The sequence below is a fragment of the Lepidochelys olivacea genome (genome assembly GCF_965140295.1).
Source record: "Lepidochelys olivacea isolate rLepOli2 genome assembly, chromosome: 4".
NCBI lineage: Eukaryota > Metazoa > Chordata > Testudines > Cheloniidae > Lepidochelys > Lepidochelys olivacea.
In genome coordinates this window covers 9,360,810-9,384,928 of record NC_140414.1, presented here as the reverse complement: position 1 = coordinate 9,384,928, position 24,119 = coordinate 9,360,810, and the positions used below count along the sequence as shown (strand labels likewise).

Below are 24,119 nucleotides of genomic sequence, written 5' to 3'. Positions count from 1 at the left end.
GGCTCCCCCACACTGCACCTTCAGATCAGATCATTGTCCGCGGCAGGAACAAAAGGGAAAAGAAAATGCCAGAAACCAGAAGGCAGGAGACTTGATTCCACCAATGAAAACATGCTGTGTTCTCAGGGGAGGATTCCCAAATGCTTCAGTTTTCTCCTCTCTTCCCATTACTGGTTGGTTTAGTCGCCCTGATGCTGCTGAAAGAAGGCTGCCCATTAGACTGTTGGGAACACTGGGGCATGGCCACTAGGTAACTCGAGGGGATGGAAGACCACGAGTGTCGATGAAGCCCCCTCGCACTAGGCCCCTGCGTCCTTGCCCCCACCCCTCCTGCCTGGAGGCACTCGCAGCAGCTCTGCGTGCTAGGCCCAAGTGTCCTTGCCCCCCCCCCCCCGCCTGGAGGCACACACAGCAGTTATGCTGAGAATCTGCAACAGTATGTTGCAGAGTCAGACTGCCTGAAACTAAGCAAGGCCAAACAGGGGAGATATGGAAGAACAATGCTGAATAAAGCAGCTTTATGTATAGTTTAACAAATGATACAGAGAATCAGGGAACTAGCTGGGAATTGGATTGGCTGGCTATATGGATACTTGGAGCAGCTTGCTATTGGATAAGTATGCTGGGAAAAAGGATGTATAAAAGTCTGTGTAACTTCCTGCTCTGTTGTGCAGGATTTGAGATTTTATTCTCCCTGTACCTTTTTGAAGCTTCAAATAAACTTTTCTGCTTCTCCACCCCGTTGTGATTATTGGGTGTAGCACACCGGGTAACGAACCAACTCAAGCTGTTGTTCAGCCTCTCGGCACTGGGTGCCGGCAACAGCTTTTGGCGTCCCTGGGTGGGCTCGAGGCTGCAATTTAGCCTTGCCCGGACCCCTCCTGGAGGTCGAGGATTGCGGCGAGAACCGACGCCCAGCGCGCACCGGTGAGTTCATCGGGGGCCTCGGAGGAGACGCGATTTGATCGACCCCAGAGGGCACAACGGTGCAACGCACTCATATAGTGGAGAAGCTGTTGTGGACCACGGTGAAGAACCGGTCCCTTGGATAAGGTAGGATCCTTTAAAATCCGGATTATATGCTCTGTTGGAACCTGGGGACGCCCAGAGTTACCCTGTAGGTATGGGACAGGGACAGAGCTCAGAGGTTAGGGCACGGTGTACGCCCCTAGAGTGCATTCTAGCAAACTGGAAGGTATTTGGTGCGGATCCGATGACTAAGAGCCAATTAAAACGCTTCTGTACAGTTGACTGGCCTCAATATCAACTGGAGGACCAGGAGTGGTGGCCACCAGGAGGGTCAATTAATTACAACACGATCCTTCAGTTACTCCTGTTCTGTCAGAGAACAAGGAAATGGAATGAACATATGTATGCGCATTTGTTTCTGACTTTATGTACTCGACCAGATATTTTACAGCGCTGTAATCTGACTCCAACTGGTTTGGTAGCAGCTAATGTTAGTCCCCAGACCCCCACCCCCACTGTAATGGCAGAGCCGGTGTCCCCTTCGGCCCCTACACCCACACCTTGTATGTCCCCAATGGTTGGCCTATACCCCTTAATCACTGAAACTAAAGTCGCCCGGTCTGGATCAGACAGGCGTCCTGCCACAACTATGCAGGTTTATACTCATGTGCCCTTTAATCCTGTGGATTTGGCTGCTTTCAAAGGAGGAGAGTTTTCCACCAACCCAAGCAGGTTTATATCAGTCTTTGAGGGGTGCCTCAGTAGTCACAAGCCGGACTGGGATGATTGTAACGTCCTCCTGCGAACCCTATTGTCTGAAGTTGAAAGACAACAGGTTGTGTCCAAGGCAAGGGAGGAGGCACAGAGACGGTACGACCGGGATCGTATTAATGTCCCTGACCCGGATGCACAAGTCCCCCGAGCAGACCCCAGGTGGGATCCAAATGATCATGGGGATATGACCCGCCTTACCTCCTATAAGGAGTTGCTTTTGCATGGACTCCGTCACTCGGCTGTCCGACATAATAATTGGGCAAAGCCATATGAAGTAATGCAGGATTTAAAAGAAAGCCCAGGGGCCTTTCTACAGCGTATTCGGGACACCATTCGACAGAACACTAATGCAGACCCCGATGATCAGGCAACTGAGTCAATTATTAAGGGAATTTTTACGAGCAGAGCAGCCCCTGATATTAAGAGAAAGTTACAGAAAAAGGAGGATTTAATGGGTATGACCATGGCACAAATTTTAGAGACTGCAAACCGAGCTTATAGTCTGAGAGAGACAGAGAAGGAGAGAAAGCAAGTGAGATTGATGGTAACAGCGGTACAGGCCGGCACTAAGAGAAGTGGCCGGGGAGGAAGGGGCCGTGGACGCGACCGTCCGGGCCTGCAGGAGAGACGACTGGGTCGCAACCAGTGTGCCCTGTGTCGACAGGAGGGACACTGGAAAAATGAGTGCCCAAAGAGGAAAGAAAAGGGGGGTGCCCCTATGATGGCGATGGTGGAGCAGGAATAGGGGTGTCAGGGGAGACGGACCACCCTACCCCCGGAACCCCGAGTAAAGATGCGGGTGGGAAGCTCAGAAATAGATTTTTTAGTGGACTCTGGAGCGGCCCGAACTGCCGTAAATCAGCCTCTTCAGTTGCCAGTAGCAGATTCCCTTACTGTGGTGGGAGCCACAGGCAGGGACACCAAGTGCCCAGTGTATGCCCCAGCGGAATGTGCTTTGGGAGACAGGACTATATCCCACAAGCTGGTATACCTCCCTGAGTGTCCAACCCCTCTGCTGGGACGGGATCTACTTTGTCGCCTCGGTGCCACCCTGCATTTTACTGAGGACGAAATAACCCTTACCTTACCCCCTGAGAATGCCTGGATCACGACCCTTGCAGTTGAGCCCTCAGCCATGCAAGCCCCAGAATGGAGCCCGTGGGAAGACCAGGTGTACCCCCTCGTGTGGGCATCAGGGATTCCAGGAAAGGCCACCCACCAGACCCCTATTACTATTCAGCTCATACCAGGGAAAGGCCCAGTGCAAGTAAAACAGTATCCAATCAAGAGGGAAGCCAGAGAAGGTTTACAGGAAACTATAGATCGATTCCTAATGTATGGTATTCTCCGGGAATGTCAGTCAGCCTGGAACACTCCCATTCTACCCGTACAGAAGCCTGATGGCACGTATCGGCTGGTACAGGACCTAAGGGCAGTCAATGAACGGGTTAAGACTCTGCACCCTCTTGTCCCTAACCCGTACACCTTATTGGCTTCTATAGGGGGACAGTATACCCATTTTTCAGTCCTTGATCTGAAAGATGCTTTCTTTACCATCCCAGTTGCCACCCCATCACAGGAGATCTTCTCCTTCGAGTGGGAGGACCGAAAAAGGGTTAAAAAGCAACTTTGCTGGACAGTGTTGGCCCAGGGATTTAAAAACTCTCCCACCCTTTTTGGCCAGGCTCTGGCCAGGGACCTACAGGAGTGGGATAATGAGGAGGCTCTCCTTCTGCAGTATGTAGATGATTTGTTAATTGCCACTGTGGGCCAAAAACCCTGTCTTAAAGCCACCGTGAGCCTCCTGAATTTTATTGGACTTCGGGGATATCGTGTAGCACGGAGTAAGGCTCAAATTGCCCTACCAGAGGTACGGTACCTCGTGTTTCACATACGGCAAGGGGAGCGTCAGCTTTCAAGCGGAAGAAAGGAAGCTATCTGTCAAGTTCCTACCCCAAGTAACCGTAAGCGGCTCAGGGCATTTCTGGGTATGGCAGGCTTTTGCAGGATATGGATCCCAGAGTTTGGACTGTGGGCTAAACCCCTGTACGACTGTGTAAAAGGAGCAGATCATGACCCCTTCTATTGGACCCCAGAGGCTGACAGGGCATTTAAAATCCTGAAAAGAAAACTGATGGAAGCCCCGGCTCTGGGCCTGCCAGATCTCTCTAAGCCGTTTCAGTTGTATGTACATGAACGAAGGGGGGTGGCCCTAGGAGTGCTTACACAGCTGTTAGGAGCATGGAAGCGTCCTGTGGATTATTTTTCTAAGCAATTGGATCAGGTTGCAAAGGGTTGGCCGGCATGTTAACGGGCGGTCGCAGCTACTGCCCTATTGCTTGAGGAAGCCGAGAAGCTAACATTGGGAGGGGTTATGCAAATCTATACTCCCCATATGGTCCGAGCCTTATTGGATGCAAAGGGAGGGCTTTGGCTCACCCAGGCTCGGATTGCTCGGTACCAGGCTAAGCTGTTAGAGAACTCTGAAGTCACCCTACAGCCTTGCCCCTCCCTTAACCCAGCCACTCTCTAGCCAGAAACAGAGGAACAGAAACATGACTGTTTAGAGATCATAGATGTCCAGTACTCCAGCCGTCCGGATTTAAAGGATGTACCTCTCCCAAATGCAGATTATGAGTGGTACACTGATGGTAGCAATACTGTAATAGATGGGCAAAAGAGGGCGGGTTATGCTGTTGTGACCCTCCATAACACTGTGGAAGCTGAAGGTTTGCCTGCTGGGACCTCTGCCCAGCTTGCCGAACTAATAGCCCTGACCCGTGCACTTGAACTGTCAAAAGGAAAGCGGGTCAACATTTTTACTGATTCAAAGTATGCTTTTGGTGTGCTGCATGCTCATGCTGGCCTATGGAAGCAAAGGGGAATGCTGACAGCCCAAGGCTCCCCAGTCAAGTACGGGCCCCAAATCCTCCAGCTCCTAGAAGCCATACAACTCCCCTCGGAAGTGGCGGTGGTACACTGTAAAGCCCATCAAAGGGAGGATCAAGATGTGGCCAGAGGTAACGAGCGGGCAGATAGAGAGGCTAAGCATGCTGCCACCCTGCCATCCCCTCAGGCTGAGAACGCCCATATGCATGCCCTTATCCCATCAGTAGGGGAGCTTCCAACCCCTCAGTACTCTGGGGAGGAGAGACAGCGAACTGACAAACTCAGTCTCCGGGAAAAGGAGGGATGGCTCCATTCCCCAGAAGGGAAGGTCCTCTTACCAAAGGGCCTAATCCGGCTAGTGCTGCAGAAACTACATCAAACCACTCATGCTGGCAGGGAAGCACTTATCCAGCTAATGGGAAAATACTTTATCACTTCCGGACTCCGACCCCTGGCTGCCCAGGTACAAGCGGACTGCTTAGTCTGCCAAAAGAATAACCCCCGACCGGGACATCCTGTGCCACCAGCTGCCCTAGAACCCACTCCGGGCCCCGGACAAGTGTGGCAAATAGACTTTACTGAGTTTCCCCGGACCCAAGGGTTCAAATATCTCCTTGTCATAGTGGATCGGTTCAGCGGATGGCCAGAAGCCTTCCCATGCCGTAACTGCACTGCCAGGACAGTGGCCCTCAAGTTTGTTAAGGAGCTCATTCCTCGCTTTGGACGCCCCCTGTGGATGGAATCTGACAACGGGACACACTTCACGTCAAAAATCATTCAAAGCATCTCACATGCCTTACAGATCCCCCGGAAACTCCATACGCCCTGGAGAGCGCAAGCCAGTGGGGTAGTGGAGCGTATCAATCAGACCCTTAAACGGCATCTCTCAAAAGTGTGCCAAGAAGCCTCACTGCGATGGCCTGATGCTTTGCCCCTCGTCCTACTCCGTATCCGCGTTCTCCGAAAGGGTAGATTAGGGCTCAGTCCCTTTGAAATTATGTTTGGAAGGGCATGGCCCATGAATGGCACCCCGGTTCTGTCAGGGGAATGGGAGTTGGGGAATGTTTTTTTGTCACAGTATATGTGTTCCCTGTCTGCTGTTCTCTTGTCTCTTCACAGGTATACCAAGGATTCCCAGCCTCTCCCCTTGGACACTCTCGGCCACTCCTTACAGCCCGGTGACTCCGTGCTTGTTCGCACCTGGAAAGACGAGCCTCTCCAGGAAAAGTGGAAAGGACCCTATACCGTCCTGCTGATCTCCCATACAGCGGCAAAGATCGAGGGACACAAGAACTGGATCCATCACTCTCGTCTGAAGGCAGTACCTGCCCCCTCGTCAGCAGAACAGTGGACCGTCCAACCTGCTGACTCCTCATCTAGTGACGATCTCGGGCTAAAGCTACTGTTTAAAAGACACAAATAGCGGGCACCTTAATGCTAAAATGGGCCCACCCAGGTGCTGGAGACCCTGGGTTGGGAAGACTCTGGTAATAATTAATTGGGTAACATTGTTATTCTTTGTATTGGTATTTCCAAATTGTGCATATCGGAAGCATAACTCCTTTGTTTTGCTTGCGCACCATGTTGCTACTTTAACAAACCAGACTGACTGTTGGGTGTGTGCTCCAACTCCACTGTCCCCCAAAACGGGAATGCCCCTTGACATGCTGCCCTTGACCCTAGCAGAATTAGCCGCCACCAAAGAGCAGGAAAGAACGGACTCGCCGTTCTGGAACAAGACCTCTTTACAGCAAGCCACCTATCAGGACCAGGAGTATTCAGTTGCAGTACTCACTGAGGGAGTGTTATGTTTTACCCGAAACCAATCTGATCACTATGGGCGTCCTGTGGAAAGAAGCTCCTGTGTTATTTACACAGTGGGCTGATGGGTATTGGATAAAGACCAAGAGGGGAGGCCAGCAGTGTGGGTGTAATGGTTCCTCCCCTTTTAGGGAAACTCTTACAAATAATCTTACCTCAAAAGAGGGGTTTGGAAATATAACTTGCCGTCCAGTTAATATCCCCAATGTAGCAAGCCAATGGTGGGTTTGTAGTGGTCCCTATGGCGAGTGTAATTTGAACAGCACAATTAGAAATGCCCCCACTTGTACCCAATCAGGAGGATGGGATGCCCCCCCTAGGGGCATATGAACTGTTTGGAAAAGCAGCCTTAAATATCCCAGGAATCCCCTTAAGAAACAGTCCTTATTGGGCCCTACAGGGTCACTATTTTGTATGTGGCCGAAAGGCTTACAAGGTGCTGCCAGCCAACTGGACAGGTAGCTGTTATATAGCTCATGGAGTTCCTCATCTTTCCATAACTGCCACACTGCCCAAAGGAAAGATTAGAAATGCCCGAGACACCTCTGTTGAGTCACGAGAAAAGACCCTGCGGCGACTGACTAAGGCATTGGCGGGCAATATGAAGAATCCCCTCACAACCGAGAAGCTGGTAGGGTGCTCTGTACTGGGAATAGCGCCACTGTTTACCGGGCCAGCCCTGGCTTGCATAGGCCGCTATACTGTAAGGCTGCAGATGGTACTTGAGAAAGTGGCCTTAGAGTTAGAGGACTCGGTTAGTGATTTAGGGTCAGCAGTCAAAACATTAAATGAAGAGGTACAGCAGCTCAGGACGTTTTCCCTCCAAAACAGGCTGGCTTTGGACTATCTCTTGGCATCCCAAGGAGGGGTTTGTGCCCTTATCGGGCCCCGATGTTGTGTATATGTAAATGATAGCAGTTATGAGATCTATGAAAAGGTGGTACAGGCTGAAGCCCATGCCCGAGCCGGAGCACAGGTTGCCTATACTGCCCCAGAGAACGATTGGTTGCAAACCTTGTTTTCAGGCTGGGGTTTGTCGTCTTGGCTTGGTGGTTTATTTAGCCTGCTATTGAAACTTCTCGTTCCTGTACTGCTTGTATTACTGGTATTATGCTGTGCAGTATCATGTGTCAGGGCCCTTTTGCAAAAGTTAATAAGTCATTCTCTTCAGGGCTATCACAAAGTGCTTATGCAAAGTCCTATTGTAAAGAAATAAGTAGCCCAAGTGAGAAAACTCAGAGCCAAGGCTGTTGAGTGTTCTCAAAGGGGGGAGTTGTTGGGAACACTGGGGCATGGCCACTAGGTAACTCGAGGGGATGGAAGACCACGAGTGTCGATGAAGCCCCCTCGCACTAGGCCCCTGCGTCCTTGCCCCCACCCCTCCTGCCTGGAGGCACTCGCAGCAGCTCTGCGTGCTAGGCCCAAGTGTCCTTGCCCCCCCCCCCCCGCCTGGAGGCACACACAGCAGTTATGCTGAGAATCTGCAACAGTATGTTGCAGAGTCAGACTGCCTGAAACTAAGCAAGGCCAAACAGGGGAGATATGGAAGAACAATGCTGAATAAAGCAGCTTTATGTATAGTTTAACAAATGATACAGAGAATCAGGGAACTAGCTGGGAATTGGATTGGCTGGCTATATGGATACTTGGAGCAGCTTGCTATTGGATAAGTATGCTGGGAAAAAGGATGTATAAAAGTCTGTGTAACTTCCTGCTCTGTTGTGCAGGATTTGAGATTTTATTCTCCCTGTACCTTTTTGAAGCTTCAAATAAACTTTTCTGCTTCTCCACCCCGTTGTGATTATTGGGTGTAGCACACCGGGTAACGAACCAACTCAAGCTGTTGTTCAGCCTCTCGGCACTGGGTGCCGGCAACAGCTTTTGGCGTCCCTGGGTGGGCTCGAGGCTGCAATTTAGCCTTGCCCGGACCCCTCCTGGAGGTCGAGGATTGCGGCGAGAACCGACGCCCAGCGCGCACCGGTGAGTTCATCGGGGGCCTCGGAGGAGACGCGATTTGATCGACCCCAGAGGGCACAACGGTGCAACGCACTCATATAGTGGAGAAGCTGTTGTGGACCACGGTGAAGAACCGGTCCCTTGGATAAGGTAGGATCCTTTAAAATCCGGATTATATGCTCTGTTGGAACCTGGGGACGCCCAGAGTTACCCTGTAGGTATGGGACAGGGACAGAGCTCAGAGGTTAGGGCACGGTGTACGCCCCTAGAGTGCATTCTAGCAAACTGGAAGGTATTTGGTGCGGATCCGATGACTAAGAGCCAATTAAAACGCTTCTGTACAGTTGACTGGCCTCAATATCAACTGGAGGACCAGGAGTGGTGGCCACCAGGAGGGTCAATTAATTACAACACGATCCTTCAGTTACTCCTGTTCTGTCAGAGAACAAGGAAATGGAATGAACATATGTATGCGCATTTGTTTCTGACTTTATGTACTCGACCAGATATTTTACAGCGCTGTAATCTGACTCCAACTGGTTTGGTAGCAGCTAATGTTAGTCCCCAGACCCCCACCCCCACTGTAATGGCAGAGCCGGTGTCCCCTTCGGCCCCTACACCCACACCTTGTATGTCCCCAATGGTTGGCCTATACCCCTTAATCACTGAAACTAAAGTCGCCCGGTCTGGATCAGACAGGCGTCCTGCCACAACTATGCAGGTTTATACTCATGTGCCCTTTAATCCTGTGGATTTGGCTGCTTTCAAAGGAGGAGAGTTTTCCACCAACCCAAGCAGGTTTATATCAGTCTTTGAGGGGTGCCTCAGTAGTCACAAGCCGGACTGGGATGATTGTAACGTCCTCCTGCGAACCCTATTGTCTGAAGTTGAAAGACAACAGGTTGTGTCCAAGGCAAGGGAGGAGGCACAGAGACGGTACGACCGGGATCGTATTAATGTCCCTGACCCGGATGCACAAGTCCCCCGAGCAGACCCCAGGTGGGATCCAAATGATCATGGGGATATGACCCGCCTTACCTCCTATAAGGAGTTGCTTTTGCATGGACTCCGTCACTCGGCTGTCCGACATAATAATTGGGCAAAGCCATATGAAGTAATGCAGGATTTAAAAGAAAGCCCAGGGGCCTTTCTACAGCGTATTCGGGACACCATTCGACAGAACACTAATGCAGACCCCGATGATCAGGCAACTGAGTCAATTATTAAGGGAATTTTTACGAGCAGAGCAGCCCCTGATATTAAGAGAAAGTTACAGAAAAAGGAGGATTTAATGGGTATGACCATGGCACAAATTTTAGAGACTGCAAACCGAGCTTATAGTCTGAGAGAGACAGAGAAGGAGAGAAAGCAAGTGAGATTGATGGTAACAGCGGTACAGGCCGGCACTAAGAGAAGTGGCCGGGGAGGAAGGGGCCGTGGACGCGACCGTCCGGGCCTGCAGGAGAGACGACTGGGTCGCAACCAGTGTGCCCTGTGTCGACAGGAGGGACACTGGAAAAATGAGTGCCCAAAGAGGAAAGAAAAGGGGGGTGCCCCTATGATGGCGATGGTGGAGCAGGAATAGGGGTGTCAGGGGAGACGGACCACCCTACCCCCGGAACCCCGAGTAAAGATGCGGGTGGGAAGCTCAGAAATAGATTTTTTAGTGGACTCTGGAGCGGCCCGAACTGCCGTAAATCAGCCTCTTCAGTTGCCAGTAGCAGATTCCCTTACTGTGGTGGGAGCCACAGGCAGGGACACCAAGTGCCCAGTGTATGCCCCAGCGGAATGTGCTTTGGGAGACAGGACTATATCCCACAAGCTGGTATACCTCCCTGAGTGTCCAACCCCTCTGCTGGGACGGGATCTACTTTGTCGCCTCGGTGCCACCCTGCATTTTACTGAGGACGAAATAACCCTTACCTTACCCCCTGAGAATGCCTGGATCACGACCCTTGCAGTTGAGCCCTCAGCCATGCAAGCCCCAGAATGGAGCCCGTGGGAAGACCAGGTGTACCCCCTCGTGTGGGCATCAGGGATTCCAGGAAAGGCCACCCACCAGACCCCTATTACTATTCAGCTCATACCAGGGAAAGGCCCAGTGCAAGTAAAACAGTATCCAATCAAGAGGGAAGCCAGAGAAGGTTTACAGGAAACTATAGATCGATTCCTAATGTATGGTATTCTCCGGGAATGTCAGTCAGCCTGGAACACTCCCATTCTACCCGTACAGAAGCCTGATGGCACGTATCGGCTGGTACAGGACCTAAGGGCAGTCAATGAACGGGTTAAGACTCTGCACCCTCTTGTCCCTAACCCGTACACCTTATTGGCTTCTATAGGGGGACAGTATACCCATTTTTCAGTCCTTGATCTGAAAGATGCTTTCTTTACCATCCCAGTTGCCACCCCATCACAGGAGATCTTCTCCTTCGAGTGGGAGGACCGAAAAAGGGTTAAAAAGCAACTTTGCTGGACAGTGTTGGCCCAGGGATTTAAAAACTCTCCCACCCTTTTTGGCCAGGCTCTGGCCAGGGACCTACAGGAGTGGGATAATGAGGAGGCTCTCCTTCTGCAGTATGTAGATGATTTGTTAATTGCCACTGTGGGCCAAAAACCCTGTCTTAAAGCCACCGTGAGCCTCCTGAATTTTATTGGACTTCGGGGATATCGTGTAGCACGGAGTAAGGCTCAAATTGCCCTACCAGAGGTACGGTACCTCGTGTTTCACATACGGCAAGGGGAGCGTCAGCTTTCAAGCGGAAGAAAGGAAGCTATCTGTCAAGTTCCTACCCCAAGTAACCGTAAGCGGCTCAGGGCATTTCTGGGTATGGCAGGCTTTTGCAGGATATGGATCCCAGAGTTTGGACTGTGGGCTAAACCCCTGTACGACTGTGTAAAAGGAGCAGATCATGACCCCTTCTATTGGACCCCAGAGGCTGACAGGGCATTTAAAATCCTGAAAAGAAAACTGATGGAAGCCCCGGCTCTGGGCCTGCCAGATCTCTCTAAGCCGTTTCAGTTGTATGTACATGAACGAAGGGGGGTGGCCCTAGGAGTGCTTACACAGCTGTTAGGAGCATGGAAGCGTCCTGTGGATTATTTTTCTAAGCAATTGGATCAGGTTGCAAAGGGTTGGCCGGCATGTTAACGGGCGGTCGCAGCTACTGCCCTATTGCTTGAGGAAGCCGAGAAGCTAACATTGGGAGGGGTTATGCAAATCTATACTCCCCATATGGTCCGAGCCTTATTGGATGCAAAGGGAGGGCTTTGGCTCACCCAGGCTCGGATTGCTCGGTACCAGGCTAAGCTGTTAGAGAACTCTGAAGTCACCCTACAGCCTTGCCCCTCCCTTAACCCAGCCACTCTCTAGCCAGAAACAGAGGAACAGAAACATGACTGTTTAGAGATCATAGATGTCCAGTACTCCAGCCGTCCGGATTTAAAGGATGTACCTCTCCCAAATGCAGATTATGAGTGGTACACTGATGGTAGCAATACTGTAATAGATGGGCAAAAGAGGGCGGGTTATGCTGTTGTGACCCTCCATAACACTGTGGAAGCTGAAGGTTTGCCTGCTGGGACCTCTGCCCAGCTTGCCGAACTAATAGCCCTGACCCGTGCACTTGAACTGTCAAAAGGAAAGCGGGTCAACATTTTTACTGATTCAAAGTATGCTTTTGGTGTGCTGCATGCTCATGCTGGCCTATGGAAGCAAAGGGGAATGCTGACAGCCCAAGGCTCCCCAGTCAAGTACGGGCCCCAAATCCTCCAGCTCCTAGAAGCCATACAACTCCCCTCGGAAGTGGCGGTGGTACACTGTAAAGCCCATCAAAGGGAGGATCAAGATGTGGCCAGAGGTAACGAGCGGGCAGATAGAGAGGCTAAGCATGCTGCCACCCTGCCATCCCCTCAGGCTGAGAACGCCCATATGCATGCCCTTATCCCATCAGTAGGGGAGCTTCCAACCCCTCAGTACTCTGGGGAGGAGAGACAGCGAACTGACAAACTCAGTCTCCGGGAAAAGGAGGGATGGCTCCATTCCCCAGAAGGGAAGGTCCTCTTACCAAAGGGCCTAATCCGGCTAGTGCTGCAGAAACTACATCAAACCACTCATGCTGGCAGGGAAGCACTTATCCAGCTAATGGGAAAATACTTTATCACTTCCGGACTCCGACCCCTGGCTGCCCAGGTACAAGCGGACTGCTTAGTCTGCCAAAAGAATAACCCCCGACCGGGACATCCTGTGCCACCAGCTGCCCTAGAACCCACTCCGGGCCCCGGACAAGTGTGGCAAATAGACTTTACTGAGTTTCCCCGGACCCAAGGGTTCAAATATCTCCTTGTCATAGTGGATCGGTTCAGCGGATGGCCAGAAGCCTTCCCATGCCGTAACTGCACTGCCAGGACAGTGGCCCTCAAGTTTGTTAAGGAGCTCATTCCTCGCTTTGGACGCCCCCTGTGGATGGAATCTGACAACGGGACACACTTCACGTCAAAAATCATTCAAAGCATCTCACATGCCTTACAGATCCCCCGGAAACTCCATACGCCCTGGAGAGCGCAAGCCAGTGGGGTAGTGGAGCGTATCAATCAGACCCTTAAACGGCATCTCTCAAAAGTGTGCCAAGAAGCCTCACTGCGATGGCCTGATGCTTTGCCCCTCGTCCTACTCCGTATCCGCGTTCTCCGAAAGGGTAGATTAGGGCTCAGTCCCTTTGAAATTATGTTTGGAAGGGCATGGCCCATGAATGGCACCCCGGTTCTGTCAGGGGAATGGGAGTTGGGGAATGTTTTTTTGTCACAGTATATGTGTTCCCTGTCTGCTGTTCTCTTGTCTCTTCACAGGTATACCAAGGATTCCCAGCCTCTCCCCTTGGACACTCTCGGCCACTCCTTACAGCCCGGTGACTCCGTGCTTGTTCGCACCTGGAAAGACGAGCCTCTCCAGGAAAAGTGGAAAGGACCCTATACCGTCCTGCTGATCTCCCATACAGCGGCAAAGATCGAGGGACACAAGAACTGGATCCATCACTCTCGTCTGAAGGCAGTACCTGCCCCCTCGTCAGCAGAACAGTGGACCGTCCAACCTGCTGACTCCTCATCTAGTGACGATCTCGGGCTAAAGCTACTGTTTAAAAGACACAAATAGCGGGCACCTTAATGCTAAAATGGGCCCACCCAGGTGCTGGAGACCCTGGGTTGGGAAGACTCTGGTAATAATTAATTGGGTAACATTGTTATTCTTTGTATTGGTATTTCCAAATTGTGCATATCGGAAGCATAACTCCTTTGTTTTGCTTGCGCACCATGTTGCTACTTTAACAAACCAGACTGACTGTTGGGTGTGTGCTCCAACTCCACTGTCCCCCAAAACGGGAATGCCCCTTGACATGCTGCCCTTGACCCTAGCAGAATTAGCCGCCACCAAAGAGCAGGAAAGAACGGACTCGCCGTTCTGGAACAAGACCTCTTTACAGCAAGCCACCTATCAGGACCAGGAGTATTCAGTTGCAGTACTCACTGAGGGAGTGTTATGTTTTACCCGAAACCAATCTGATCACTATGGGCGTCCTGTGGAAAGAAGCTCCTGTGTTATTTACACAGTGGGCTGATGGGTATTGGATAAAGACCAAGAGGGGAGGCCAGCAGTGTGGGTGTAATGGTTCCTCCCCTTTTAGGGAAACTCTTACAAATAATCTTACCTCAAAAGAGGGGTTTGGAAATATAACTTGCCGTCCAGTTAATATCCCCAATGTAGCAAGCCAATGGTGGGTTTGTAGTGGTCCCTATGGCGAGTGTAATTTGAACAGCACAATTAGAAATGCCCCCACTTGTACCCAATCAGGAGGATGGGATGCCCCCCCTAGGGGCATATGAACTGTTTGGAAAAGCAGCCTTAAATATCCCAGGAATCCCCTTAAGAAACAGTCCTTATTGGGCCCTACAGGGTCACTATTTTGTATGTGGCCGAAAGGCTTACAAGGTGCTGCCAGCCAACTGGACAGGTAGCTGTTATATAGCTCATGGAGTTCCTCATCTTTCCATAACTGCCACACTGCCCAAAGGAAAGATTAGAAATGCCCGAGACACCTCTGTTGAGTCACGAGAAAAGACCCTGCGGCGACTGACTAAGGCATTGGCGGGCAATATGAAGAATCCCCTCACAACCGAGAAGCTGGTAGGGTGCTCTGTACTGGGAATAGCGCCACTGTTTACCGGGCCAGCCCTGGCTTGCATAGGCCGCTATACTGTAAGGCTGCAGATGGTACTTGAGAAAGTGGCCTTAGAGTTAGAGGACTCGGTTAGTGATTTAGGGTCAGCAGTCAAAACATTAAATGAAGAGGTACAGCAGCTCAGGACGTTTTCCCTCCAAAACAGGCTGGCTTTGGACTATCTCTTGGCATCCCAAGGAGGGGTTTGTGCCCTTATCGGGCCCCGATGTTGTGTATATGTAAATGATAGCAGTTATGAGATCTATGAAAAGGTGGTACAGGCTGAAGCCCATGCCCGAGCCGGAGCACAGGTTGCCTATACTGCCCCAGAGAACGATTGGTTGCAAACCTTGTTTTCAGGCTGGGGTTTGTCGTCTTGGCTTGGTGGTTTATTTAGCCTGCTATTGAAACTTCTCGTTCCTGTACTGCTTGTATTACTGGTATTATGCTGTGCAGTATCATGTGTCAGGGCCCTTTTGCAAAAGTTAATAAGTCATTCTCTTCAGGGCTATCACAAAGTGCTTATGCAAAGTCCTATTGTAAAGAAATAAGTAGCCCAAGTGAGAAAACTCAGAGCCAAGGCTGTTGAGTGTTCTCAAAGGGGGGAGTTGTTGGGAACACTGGGGCATGGCCACTAGGTAACTCGAGGGGATGGAAGACCACGAGTGTCGATGAAGCCCCCTCGCACTAGGCCCCTGCGTCCTTGCCCCCACCCCTCCTGCCTGGAGGCACTCGCAGCAGCTCTGCGTGCTAGGCCCAAGTGTCCTTGCCCCCCCCCCCCCGCCTGGAGGCACACACAGCAGTTATGCTGAGAATCTGCAACAGTATGTTGCAGAGTCAGACTGCCTGAAACTAAGCAAGCCCAAACAGGGGAGATATGGAAGAACAATGCTGAATAAAGCAGCTTTATGTATAGTTTAACAAATGATACAGAGAATCAGGGAACTAGCTGGGAATTGGATTGGCTGGCTATATGGATACTTGGAGCAGCTTGCTATTGGATAAGTATGCTGGGAAAAAGGATGTATAAAAGTCTGTGTAACTTCCTGCTCTGTTGTGCAGGATTTGAGATTTTATTCTCCCTGTACCTTTTTGAAGCTTCAAATAAACTTTTCTGCTTCTCCACCCCGTTGTGATTATTGGGTGTAGCACACCGGGTAACGAACCAACTCAAGCTGTTGTTCAGCCTCTCGGCACTGGGTGCCGGCAACAGCTTTTGGCGTCCCTGGGTGGGCTCGAGGCTGCAATTTAGCCTTGCCCGGACCCCTCCTGGAGGTCGAGGATTGCGGCGAGAACCGACGCCCAGCGCGCACCGGTGAGTTCATCAGGGGCCTCGGAGGAGACGCGATTTGATCGACCCCAGAGGGCACAACGGTGCAACGCACTCATATAGTGGAGAAGCTGTTGTGGACCACGGTGAAGAACCGGTCCCTTGGATAAGGTAGGATCCTTTAAAATCCGGATTATATGCTCTGTTGGAACCTGGGGACGCCCAGAGTTACCCTGTAGGTATGGGACAGGGACAGAGCTCAGAGGTTAGGGCACGGTGTACGCCCCTAGAGTGCATTCTAGCAAACTGGAAGGTATTTGGTGCGGATCCGATGACTAAGAGCCAATTAAAACGCTTCTGTACAGTTGACTGGCCTCAATATCAACTGGAGGACCAGGAGTGGTGGCCACCAGGAGGGTCAATTAATTACAACACGATCCTTCAGTTACTCCTGTTCTGTCAGAGAACAAGGAAATGGAATGAACATATGTATGCGCATTTGTTTCTGACTTTATGTACTCGACCAGATATTTTACAGCGCTGTAATCTGACTCCAACTGGTTTGGTAGCAGCTAATGTTAGTCCCCAGACCCCCACCCCCACTGTAATGGCAGAGCCGGTGTCCCCTTCGGCCCCTACACCCACACCTTGTATGTCCCCAATGGTTGGCCTATACCCCTTAATCACTGAAACTAAAGTCGCCCGGTCTGGATCAGACAGGCGTCCTGCCACAACTATGCAGGTTTATACTCATGTGCCCTTTAATCCTGTGGATTTGGCTGCTTTCAAAGGAGGAGAGTTTTCCACCAACCCAAGCAGGTTTATATCAGTCTTTGAGGGGTGCCTCAGTAGTCACAAGCCGGACTGGGATGATTGTAACGTCCTCCTGCGAACCCTATTGTCTGAAGTTGAAAGACAACAGGTTGTGTCCAAGGCAAGGGAGGAGGCACAGAGACGGTACGACCGGGATCGTATTAATGTCCCTGACCCGGATGCACAAGTCCCCCGAGCAGACCCCAGGTGGGATCCAAATGATCATGGGGATATGACCCGCCTTACCTCCTATAAGGAGTTGCTTTTGCATGGACTCCGTCACTCGGCTGTCCGACATAATAATTGGGCAAAGCCATATGAAGTAATGCAGGATTTAAAAGAAAGCCCAGGGGCCTTTCTACAGCGTATTCGGGACACCATTCGACAGAACACTAATGCAGACCCCGATGATCAGGCAACTGAGTCAATTATTAAGGGAATTTTTACGAGCAGAGCAGCCCCTGATATTAAGAGAAAGTTACAGAAAAAGGAGGATTTAATGGGTATGACCATGGCACAAATTTTAGAGACTGCAAACCGAGCTTATAGTCTGAGAGAGACAGAGAAGGAGAGAAAGCAAGTGAGATTGATGGTAACAGCGGTACAGGCCGGCACTAAGAGAAGTGGCCGGGGAGGAAGGGGCCGTGGACGCGACCGTCCGGGCCTGCAGGAGAGACGACTGGGTCGCAACCAGTGTGCCCTGTGTCGACAGGAGGGACACTGGAAAAATGAGTGCCCAAAGAGGAAAGAAAAGGGGGGTGCCCCTATGATGGCGATGGTGGAGCAGGAATAGGGGTGTCAGGGGAGACGGACCACCCTACCCCCGGAACCCCGAGTAAAGATGCGGGTGGGAAGCTCAGAAATAGATTTTTTAGTGGACTCTGGAGCGGCCCGAACTGCCGTAAATCAGCCTCTTCAGTTGCCAGTAGCAGATTCCCTTACTGTGGTGGGAGCCACAGGCAGGGACACCAAGTGCCCAGTGTATGCCCCAGCGGAATGTGCTTTGGGAGACAGGACTATATCCCACAAGCTGGTATACCTCCCTGAGTGTCCAACCCCTCTGCTGGGACGGGATCTACTTTGTCGCCTCGGTGCCACCCTGCATTTTACTGAGGACGAAATAACCCTTACCTTACCCCCTGAGAATGCCTGGATCACGACCCTTGCAGTTGAGCCCTCAGCCATGCAAGCCCCAGAATGGAGCCCGTGGGAAGACCAGGTGTACCCCCTCGTGTGGGCATCAGGGATTCCAGGAAAGGCCACCCACCAGACCCCTATTACTATTCAGCTCATACCAGGGAAAGGCCCAGTGCAAGTAAAACAGTATCCAATCAAGAGGGAAGCCAGAGAAGGTTTACAGGAAACTATAGATCGATTCCTAATGTATGGTATTCTCCGGGAATGTCAGTCAGCCTGGAACACTCCCATTCTACCCGTACAGAAGCCTGATGGCACGTATCGGCTGGTACAGGACCTAAGGGCAGTCAATGAACGGGTTAAGACTCTGCACCCTCTTGTCCCTAACCCGTACACCTTATTGGCTTCTATAGGGGGACAGTATACCCATTTTTCAGTCCTTGATCTGAAAGATGCTTTCTTTACCATCCCAGTTGCCACCCCATCACAGGAGATCTTCTCCTTCGAGTGGGAGGACCGAAAAAGGGTTAAAAAGCAACTTTGCTGGACAGTGTTGGCCCAGGGATTTAAAAACTCTCCCACCCTTTTTGGCCAGGCTCTGGCCAGGGACCTACAGGAGTGGGATAATGAGGAGGCTCTCCTTCTGCAGTATGTAGATGATTTGTTAATTGCCACTGTGGGCCAAAAACCCTGTCTTAAAGCCACCGTGAGCCTCCTGAATTTTATTGGACTTCGGGGATATCGTGTAGCACGGAGTAAGGCTCAAATTGCCCTACCAGAGGTACGGTACCTCGTGTTTCACATACGGCAAGGGGAGCGTCAGCTTTCAAGCGGAAGAAAGGAAGCTATCTGTCAAGTTCCTACCCCAAGTAACCGTAAGCGGCTCAGGGCATTTCTGGGTATGGCAGGCTTTTGCAGGATATGGATCCCAGAGTTTGGACTGTGGGCTAAACCCCTGTACGACTGTGTAAAAGGAGCAGATCATGACCCCTTCTATTGGACCCCAGAGGCTGACAGGGCATTTAAAATCCTGAAAAGAAAACTGATGGAAGCCCCGGCTCTGGGCCTGCCAGATCTCTCTAAGCCGTTTCAGTTGTATGTACATGAACGAAGGGGGGTGGCCCTAGGAGTGCTTACACAGCTGTTAGGAGCATGGAAGCGTCCTGTGGATTATTTTTCTAAGCAATTGGATCAGGTTGCAAAGGGTTGGCCGGCATGTTAACGGGCGGTCGCAGCTACTGCCCTATTGCTTGAGGAAGCCGAGAAGCTAACATTGGGAGGGGTTATGCAAATCTATACTCCCCATATGGTCCGAGCCTTATTGGATGCAAAGGGAGGGCTTTGGCTCACCCAGGCTCGGATTGCTCGGTACCAGGCTAAGCTGTTAGAGAACTCTGAAGTCACCCTACAGCCTTGCCCCTCCCTTAACCCAGCCACTCTCTAGCCAGAAACAGAGGAACAGAAACATGACTGTTTAGAGATCATAGATGTCCAGTACTCCAGCCGTCCGGATTTAAAGGATGTACCTCTCCCAAATGCAGATTATGAGTGGTACACTGATGGTAGCAATACTGTAATAGATGGGCAAAAGAGGGCGGGTTATGCTGTTGTGACCCTCCATAACACTGTGGAAGCTGAAGGTTTGCCTGCTGGGACCTCTGCCCAGCTTGCCGAACTAATAGCCCTGACCCGTGCACTTGAACTGTCAAAAGGAAAGCGGGTCAACATTTTTACTGATTCAAAGTATGCTTTTGGTGTGCTGCATGCTCATGCTGGCCTATGGAAGCAAAGGGGAATGCTGACAGCCCAAGGCTCCCCAGTCAAGTACGGGCCCCAAATCCTCCAGCTCCTAGAAGCCATACAACTCCCCTCGGAAGTGGCGGTGGTACACTGTAAAGCCCATCAAAGGGAGGATCAAGATGTGGCCAGAGGTAACGAGCGGGCAGATAGAGAGGCTAAGCATGCTGCCACCCTGCCATCCCCTCAGGCTGAGAACGCCCATATGCATGCCCTTATCCCATCAGTAGGGGAGCTTCCAACCCCTCAGTACTCTGGGGAGGAGAGACAGCGAACTGACAAACTCAGTCTCCGGGAAAAGGAGGGATGGCTCCATTCCCCAGAAGGGAAGGTCCTCTTACCAAAGGGCCTAATCCGGCTAGTGCTGCAGAAACTACATCAAACCACTCATGCTGGCAGGGAAGCACTTATCCAGCTAATGGGAAAATACTTTATCACTTCCGGACTCCGACCCCTGGCTGCCCAGGTACAAGCGGACTGCTTAGTCTGCCAAAAGAATAACCCCCGACCGGGACATCCTGTGCCACCAGCTGCCCTAGAACCCACTCCGGGCCCCGGACAAGTGTGGCAAATAGACTTTACTGAGTTTCCCCGGACCCAAGGGTTCAAATATCTCCTTGTCATAGTGGATCGGTTCAGCGGATGGCCAGAAGCCTTCCCATGCCGTAACTGCACTGCCAGGACAGTGGCCCTCAAGTTTGTTAAGGAGCTCATTCCTCGCTTTGGACGCCCCCTGTGGATGGAATCTGACAACGGGACACACTTCACGTCAAAAATCATTCAAAGCATCTCACATGCCTTACAGATCCCCCGGAAACTCCATACGCCCTGGAGAGCGCAAGCCAGTGGGGTAGTGGAGCGTATCAATCAGACCCTTAAACGGCATCTCTCAAAAGTGTGCCAAGAAGCCTCACTGCGATGGCCTGATGCTTTGCCCCTCGTCCTACTCCGTATCCGCGTTCTCCGAAAGGGTAGATTAGGGCTCAGTCCCTTTGAAATTATGTTTGGAAGGGCATGGCCCATGAATGGCACCCCGGTTCTGTCAGGGGAATGGGAGTTGGGGAATGTTTTTTTGTCACAGTATATGTGTTCCCTGTCTGCTGTTCTCTTGTCTCTTCACAGGTATACCAAGGATTCCCAGCCTCTCCCCTTGGACACTCTCGGCCACTCCTTACAGCCCGGTGACTCCGTGCTTGTTCGCACCTGGAAAGACGAGCCTCTCCAGGAAAAGTGGAAAGGACCCTATACCGTCCTGCTGATCTCCCATACAGCGGCAAAGATCGAGGGACACAAGAACTGGATCCATCACTCTCGTCTGAAGGCAGTACCTGCCCCCTCGTCAGCAGAACAGTGGACCGTCCAACCTGCTGACTCCTCATCTAGTGACGATCTCGGGCTAAAGCTACTGTTTAAAAGACACAAATAGCGGGCACCTTAATGCTAAAATGGGCCCACCCAGGTGCTGGAGACCCTGGGTTGGGAAGACTCTGGTAATAATTAATTGGGTAACATTGTTATTCTTTGTATTGGTATTTCCAAATTGTGCATATCGGAAGCATAACTCCTTTGTTTTGCTTGCGCACCATGTTGCTACTTTAACAAACCAGACTGACTGTTGGGTGTGTGCTCCAACTCCACTGTCCCCCAAAACGGGAATGCCCCTTGACATGCTGCCCTTGACCCTAGCAGAATTAGCCGCCACCAAAGAGCAGGAAAGAACGGACTCGCCGTTCTGGAACAAGACCTCTTTACAGCAAGCCACCTATCAGGACCAGGAGTATTCAGTTGCAGTACTCACTGAGGGAGTGTTATGTTTTACCCGAAACCAATCTGATCACTATGGGCGTCCTGTGGAAAGAAGCTCCTGTGTTATTTACACAGTGGGCTGATGGGTATTGGATAAAGACCAAGAGGGGAGGCCAGCAGTGTGGGTGTAATGGTTCCTCCCCTTTTAGGGAAACTCTTACAAATAATCTTACCTCAAAAGAGGGGTTTGGAAATATAACTTGCCGTCCAGTTAATATCCCCAATGTAGCAAGCCAATGGTGGGTTTGTAGTGGTCCCTATGGCGAGTGTAATTTGAACAGCACAATTAGAAATGCCCCCACTTGTACCCAATCAGGAGGATGGGATGCCCCCCCTAGGGGCATATGAACTGTTTGGAAAAGCAGCCTTAAATATCCCAGGAATCCCCTTAAGAAACAGTCCTTATTGGGCCCTACAGGGTCACTATTTTGTATGTGGCCGAAAGGCTTACAAGGTGCTGCCAGCCAACTGGACAGGTAGCTGTTATATAGCTCATGGAGTTCCTCATCTTTCCATAACTGCCACACTGCCCAAAGGAAAGATTAGAAATGCCCGAGACACCTCTGTTGAGTCACGAGAAAAGACCCTGCGGCGACTGACTAAGGCATTGGCGGGCAATATGAAGAATCCCCTCACAACCGAGAAGCTGGTAGGGTGCTCTGTACTGGGAATAGCGCCACTGTTTACCGGGCCAGCCCTGGCTTGCATAGGCCGCTATACTGTAAGGCTGCAGATGGTACTTGAGAAAGTGGCCTTAGAGTTAGAGGACTCGGTTAGTGATTTAGGGTCAGCAGTCAAAACATTAAATGAAGAGGTACAGCAGCTCAGGACGTTTTCCCTCCAAAACAGGCTGGCTTTGGACTATCTCTTGGCATCCCAAGGAGGGGTTTGTGCCCTTATCGGGCCCCGATGTTGTGTATATGTAAATGATAGCAGTTATGAGATCTATGAAAAGGTGGTACAGGCTGAAGCCCATGCCCGAGCCGGAGCACAGGTTGCCTATACTGCCCCAGAGAACGATTGGTTGCAAACCTTGTTTTCAGGCTGGGGTTTGTCGTCTTGGCTTGGTGGTTTATTTAGCCTGCTATTGAAACTTCTCGTTCCTGTACTGCTTGTATTACTGGTATTATGCTGTGCAGTATCATGTGTCAGGGCCCTTTTGCAAAAGTTAATAAGTCATTCTCTTCAGGGCTATCACAAAGTGCTTATGCAAAGTCCTATTGTAAAGAAATAAGTAGCCCAAGTGAGAAAACTCAGAGCCAAGGCTGTTGAGTGTTCTCAAAGGGGGGAGTTGTTGGGAACACTGGGGCATGGCCACTAGGTAACTCGAGGGGATGGAAGACCACGAGTGTCGATGAAGCCCCCTCGCACTAGGCCCCTGCGTCCTTGCCCCCACCCCTCCTTCCTGGAGGCACTCGCAGCAGCTCTGCGTGCTAGGCCCAAGTGTCCTTGCCCCCCCCCCCCGCCTGGAGGCACACACAGCAGTTATGCTGAGAATCTGCAACAGTATGTTGCAGAGTCAGACTGCCTGAAACTAAGCAAGGCCAAACAGGGGAGATATGGAAGAACAATGCTGAATAAAGCAGCTTTATGTATAGTTTAACAAATGATACAGAGAATCAGGGAACTAGCTGGGAATTGGATTGGCTGGCTATATGGATACTTGGAGCAGCTTGCTATTGGATAAGTATGCTGGGAAAAAGGATGTATAAAAGTCTGTGTAACTTCCTGCTCTGTTGTGCAGGATTTGAGATTTTATTCTCCCTGTACCTTTTTGAAGCTTCAAATAAACTTTTCTGCTTCTCCACCCCGTTGTGATTATTGGGTGTAGCACACCGGGTAACGAACCAACTCAAGCTGTTGTTCAGCCTCTCGGCACTGGGTGCCGGCAACAGCTTTTGGCGTCCCTGGGTGGGCTCGAGGCTGCAATTTAGCCTTGCCCGGACCCCTCCTGGAGGTCGAGGATTGCGGCGAGAACCGACGCCCAGCGCGCACCGGTGAGTTCATCGGGGGCCTCGGAGGAGACGCGATTTGATCGACCCCAGAGGGCACAACGGTGCAACGCACTCATATAGTGGAGAAGCTGTTGTGGACCACGGTGAAGAACCGGTCCCTTGGATAAGGTAGGATCCTTTAAAATCCGGATTATATGCTCTGTTGGAACCTGGGGACGCCCAGAGTTACCCTGTAGGTATGGGACAGGGACAGAGCTCAGAGGTTAGGGCACGGTGTACGCCCCTAGAGTGCATTCTAGCAAACTGGAAGGTATTTGGTGCGGATCCGATGACTAAGAGCCAATTAAAACGCTTCTGTACAGTTGACTGGCCTCAATATCAACTGGAGGACCAGGAGTGGTGGCCACCAGGAGGGTCAATTAATTACAACACGATCCTTCAGTTACTCCTGTTCTGTCAGAGAACAAGGAAATGGAATGAACATATGTATGCGCATTTGTTTCTGACTTTATGTACTCGACCAGATATTTTACAGCGCTGTAATCTGACTCCAACTGGTTTGGTAGCAGCTAATGTTAGTCCCCAGACCCCCACCCCCACTGTAATGGCAGAGCCGGTGTCCCCTTCGGCCCCTACACCCACACCTTGTATGTCCCCAATGGTTGGCCTATACCCCTTAATCACTGAAACTAAAGTCGCCCGGTCTGGATCAGACAG

The 24,119-nt window shown here is 51.2% G+C and overlaps 1 long non-coding RNA gene across 1 annotated transcript in view; it reads left to right on the top strand.

Moving 5' to 3' along the window:
* Positions 1-227: 227 nt before the first annotated feature.
* LOC311519575 overlaps positions 228-24,119 on the top strand; it is a 38,039-nt gene continuing 14,147 nt past the window's right edge. Inside the window, exons 1-2 of the long non-coding RNA XR_014711312.1 lie at positions 228-1,053; positions 5,752-24,119. The exon at positions 5,752-24,119 is cut by the window's right edge and continues 14,147 nt beyond it. This is a non-coding gene — a long non-coding RNA (uncharacterized lncRNA). The remainder of the gene's footprint in view (positions 1,054-5,751) is intronic.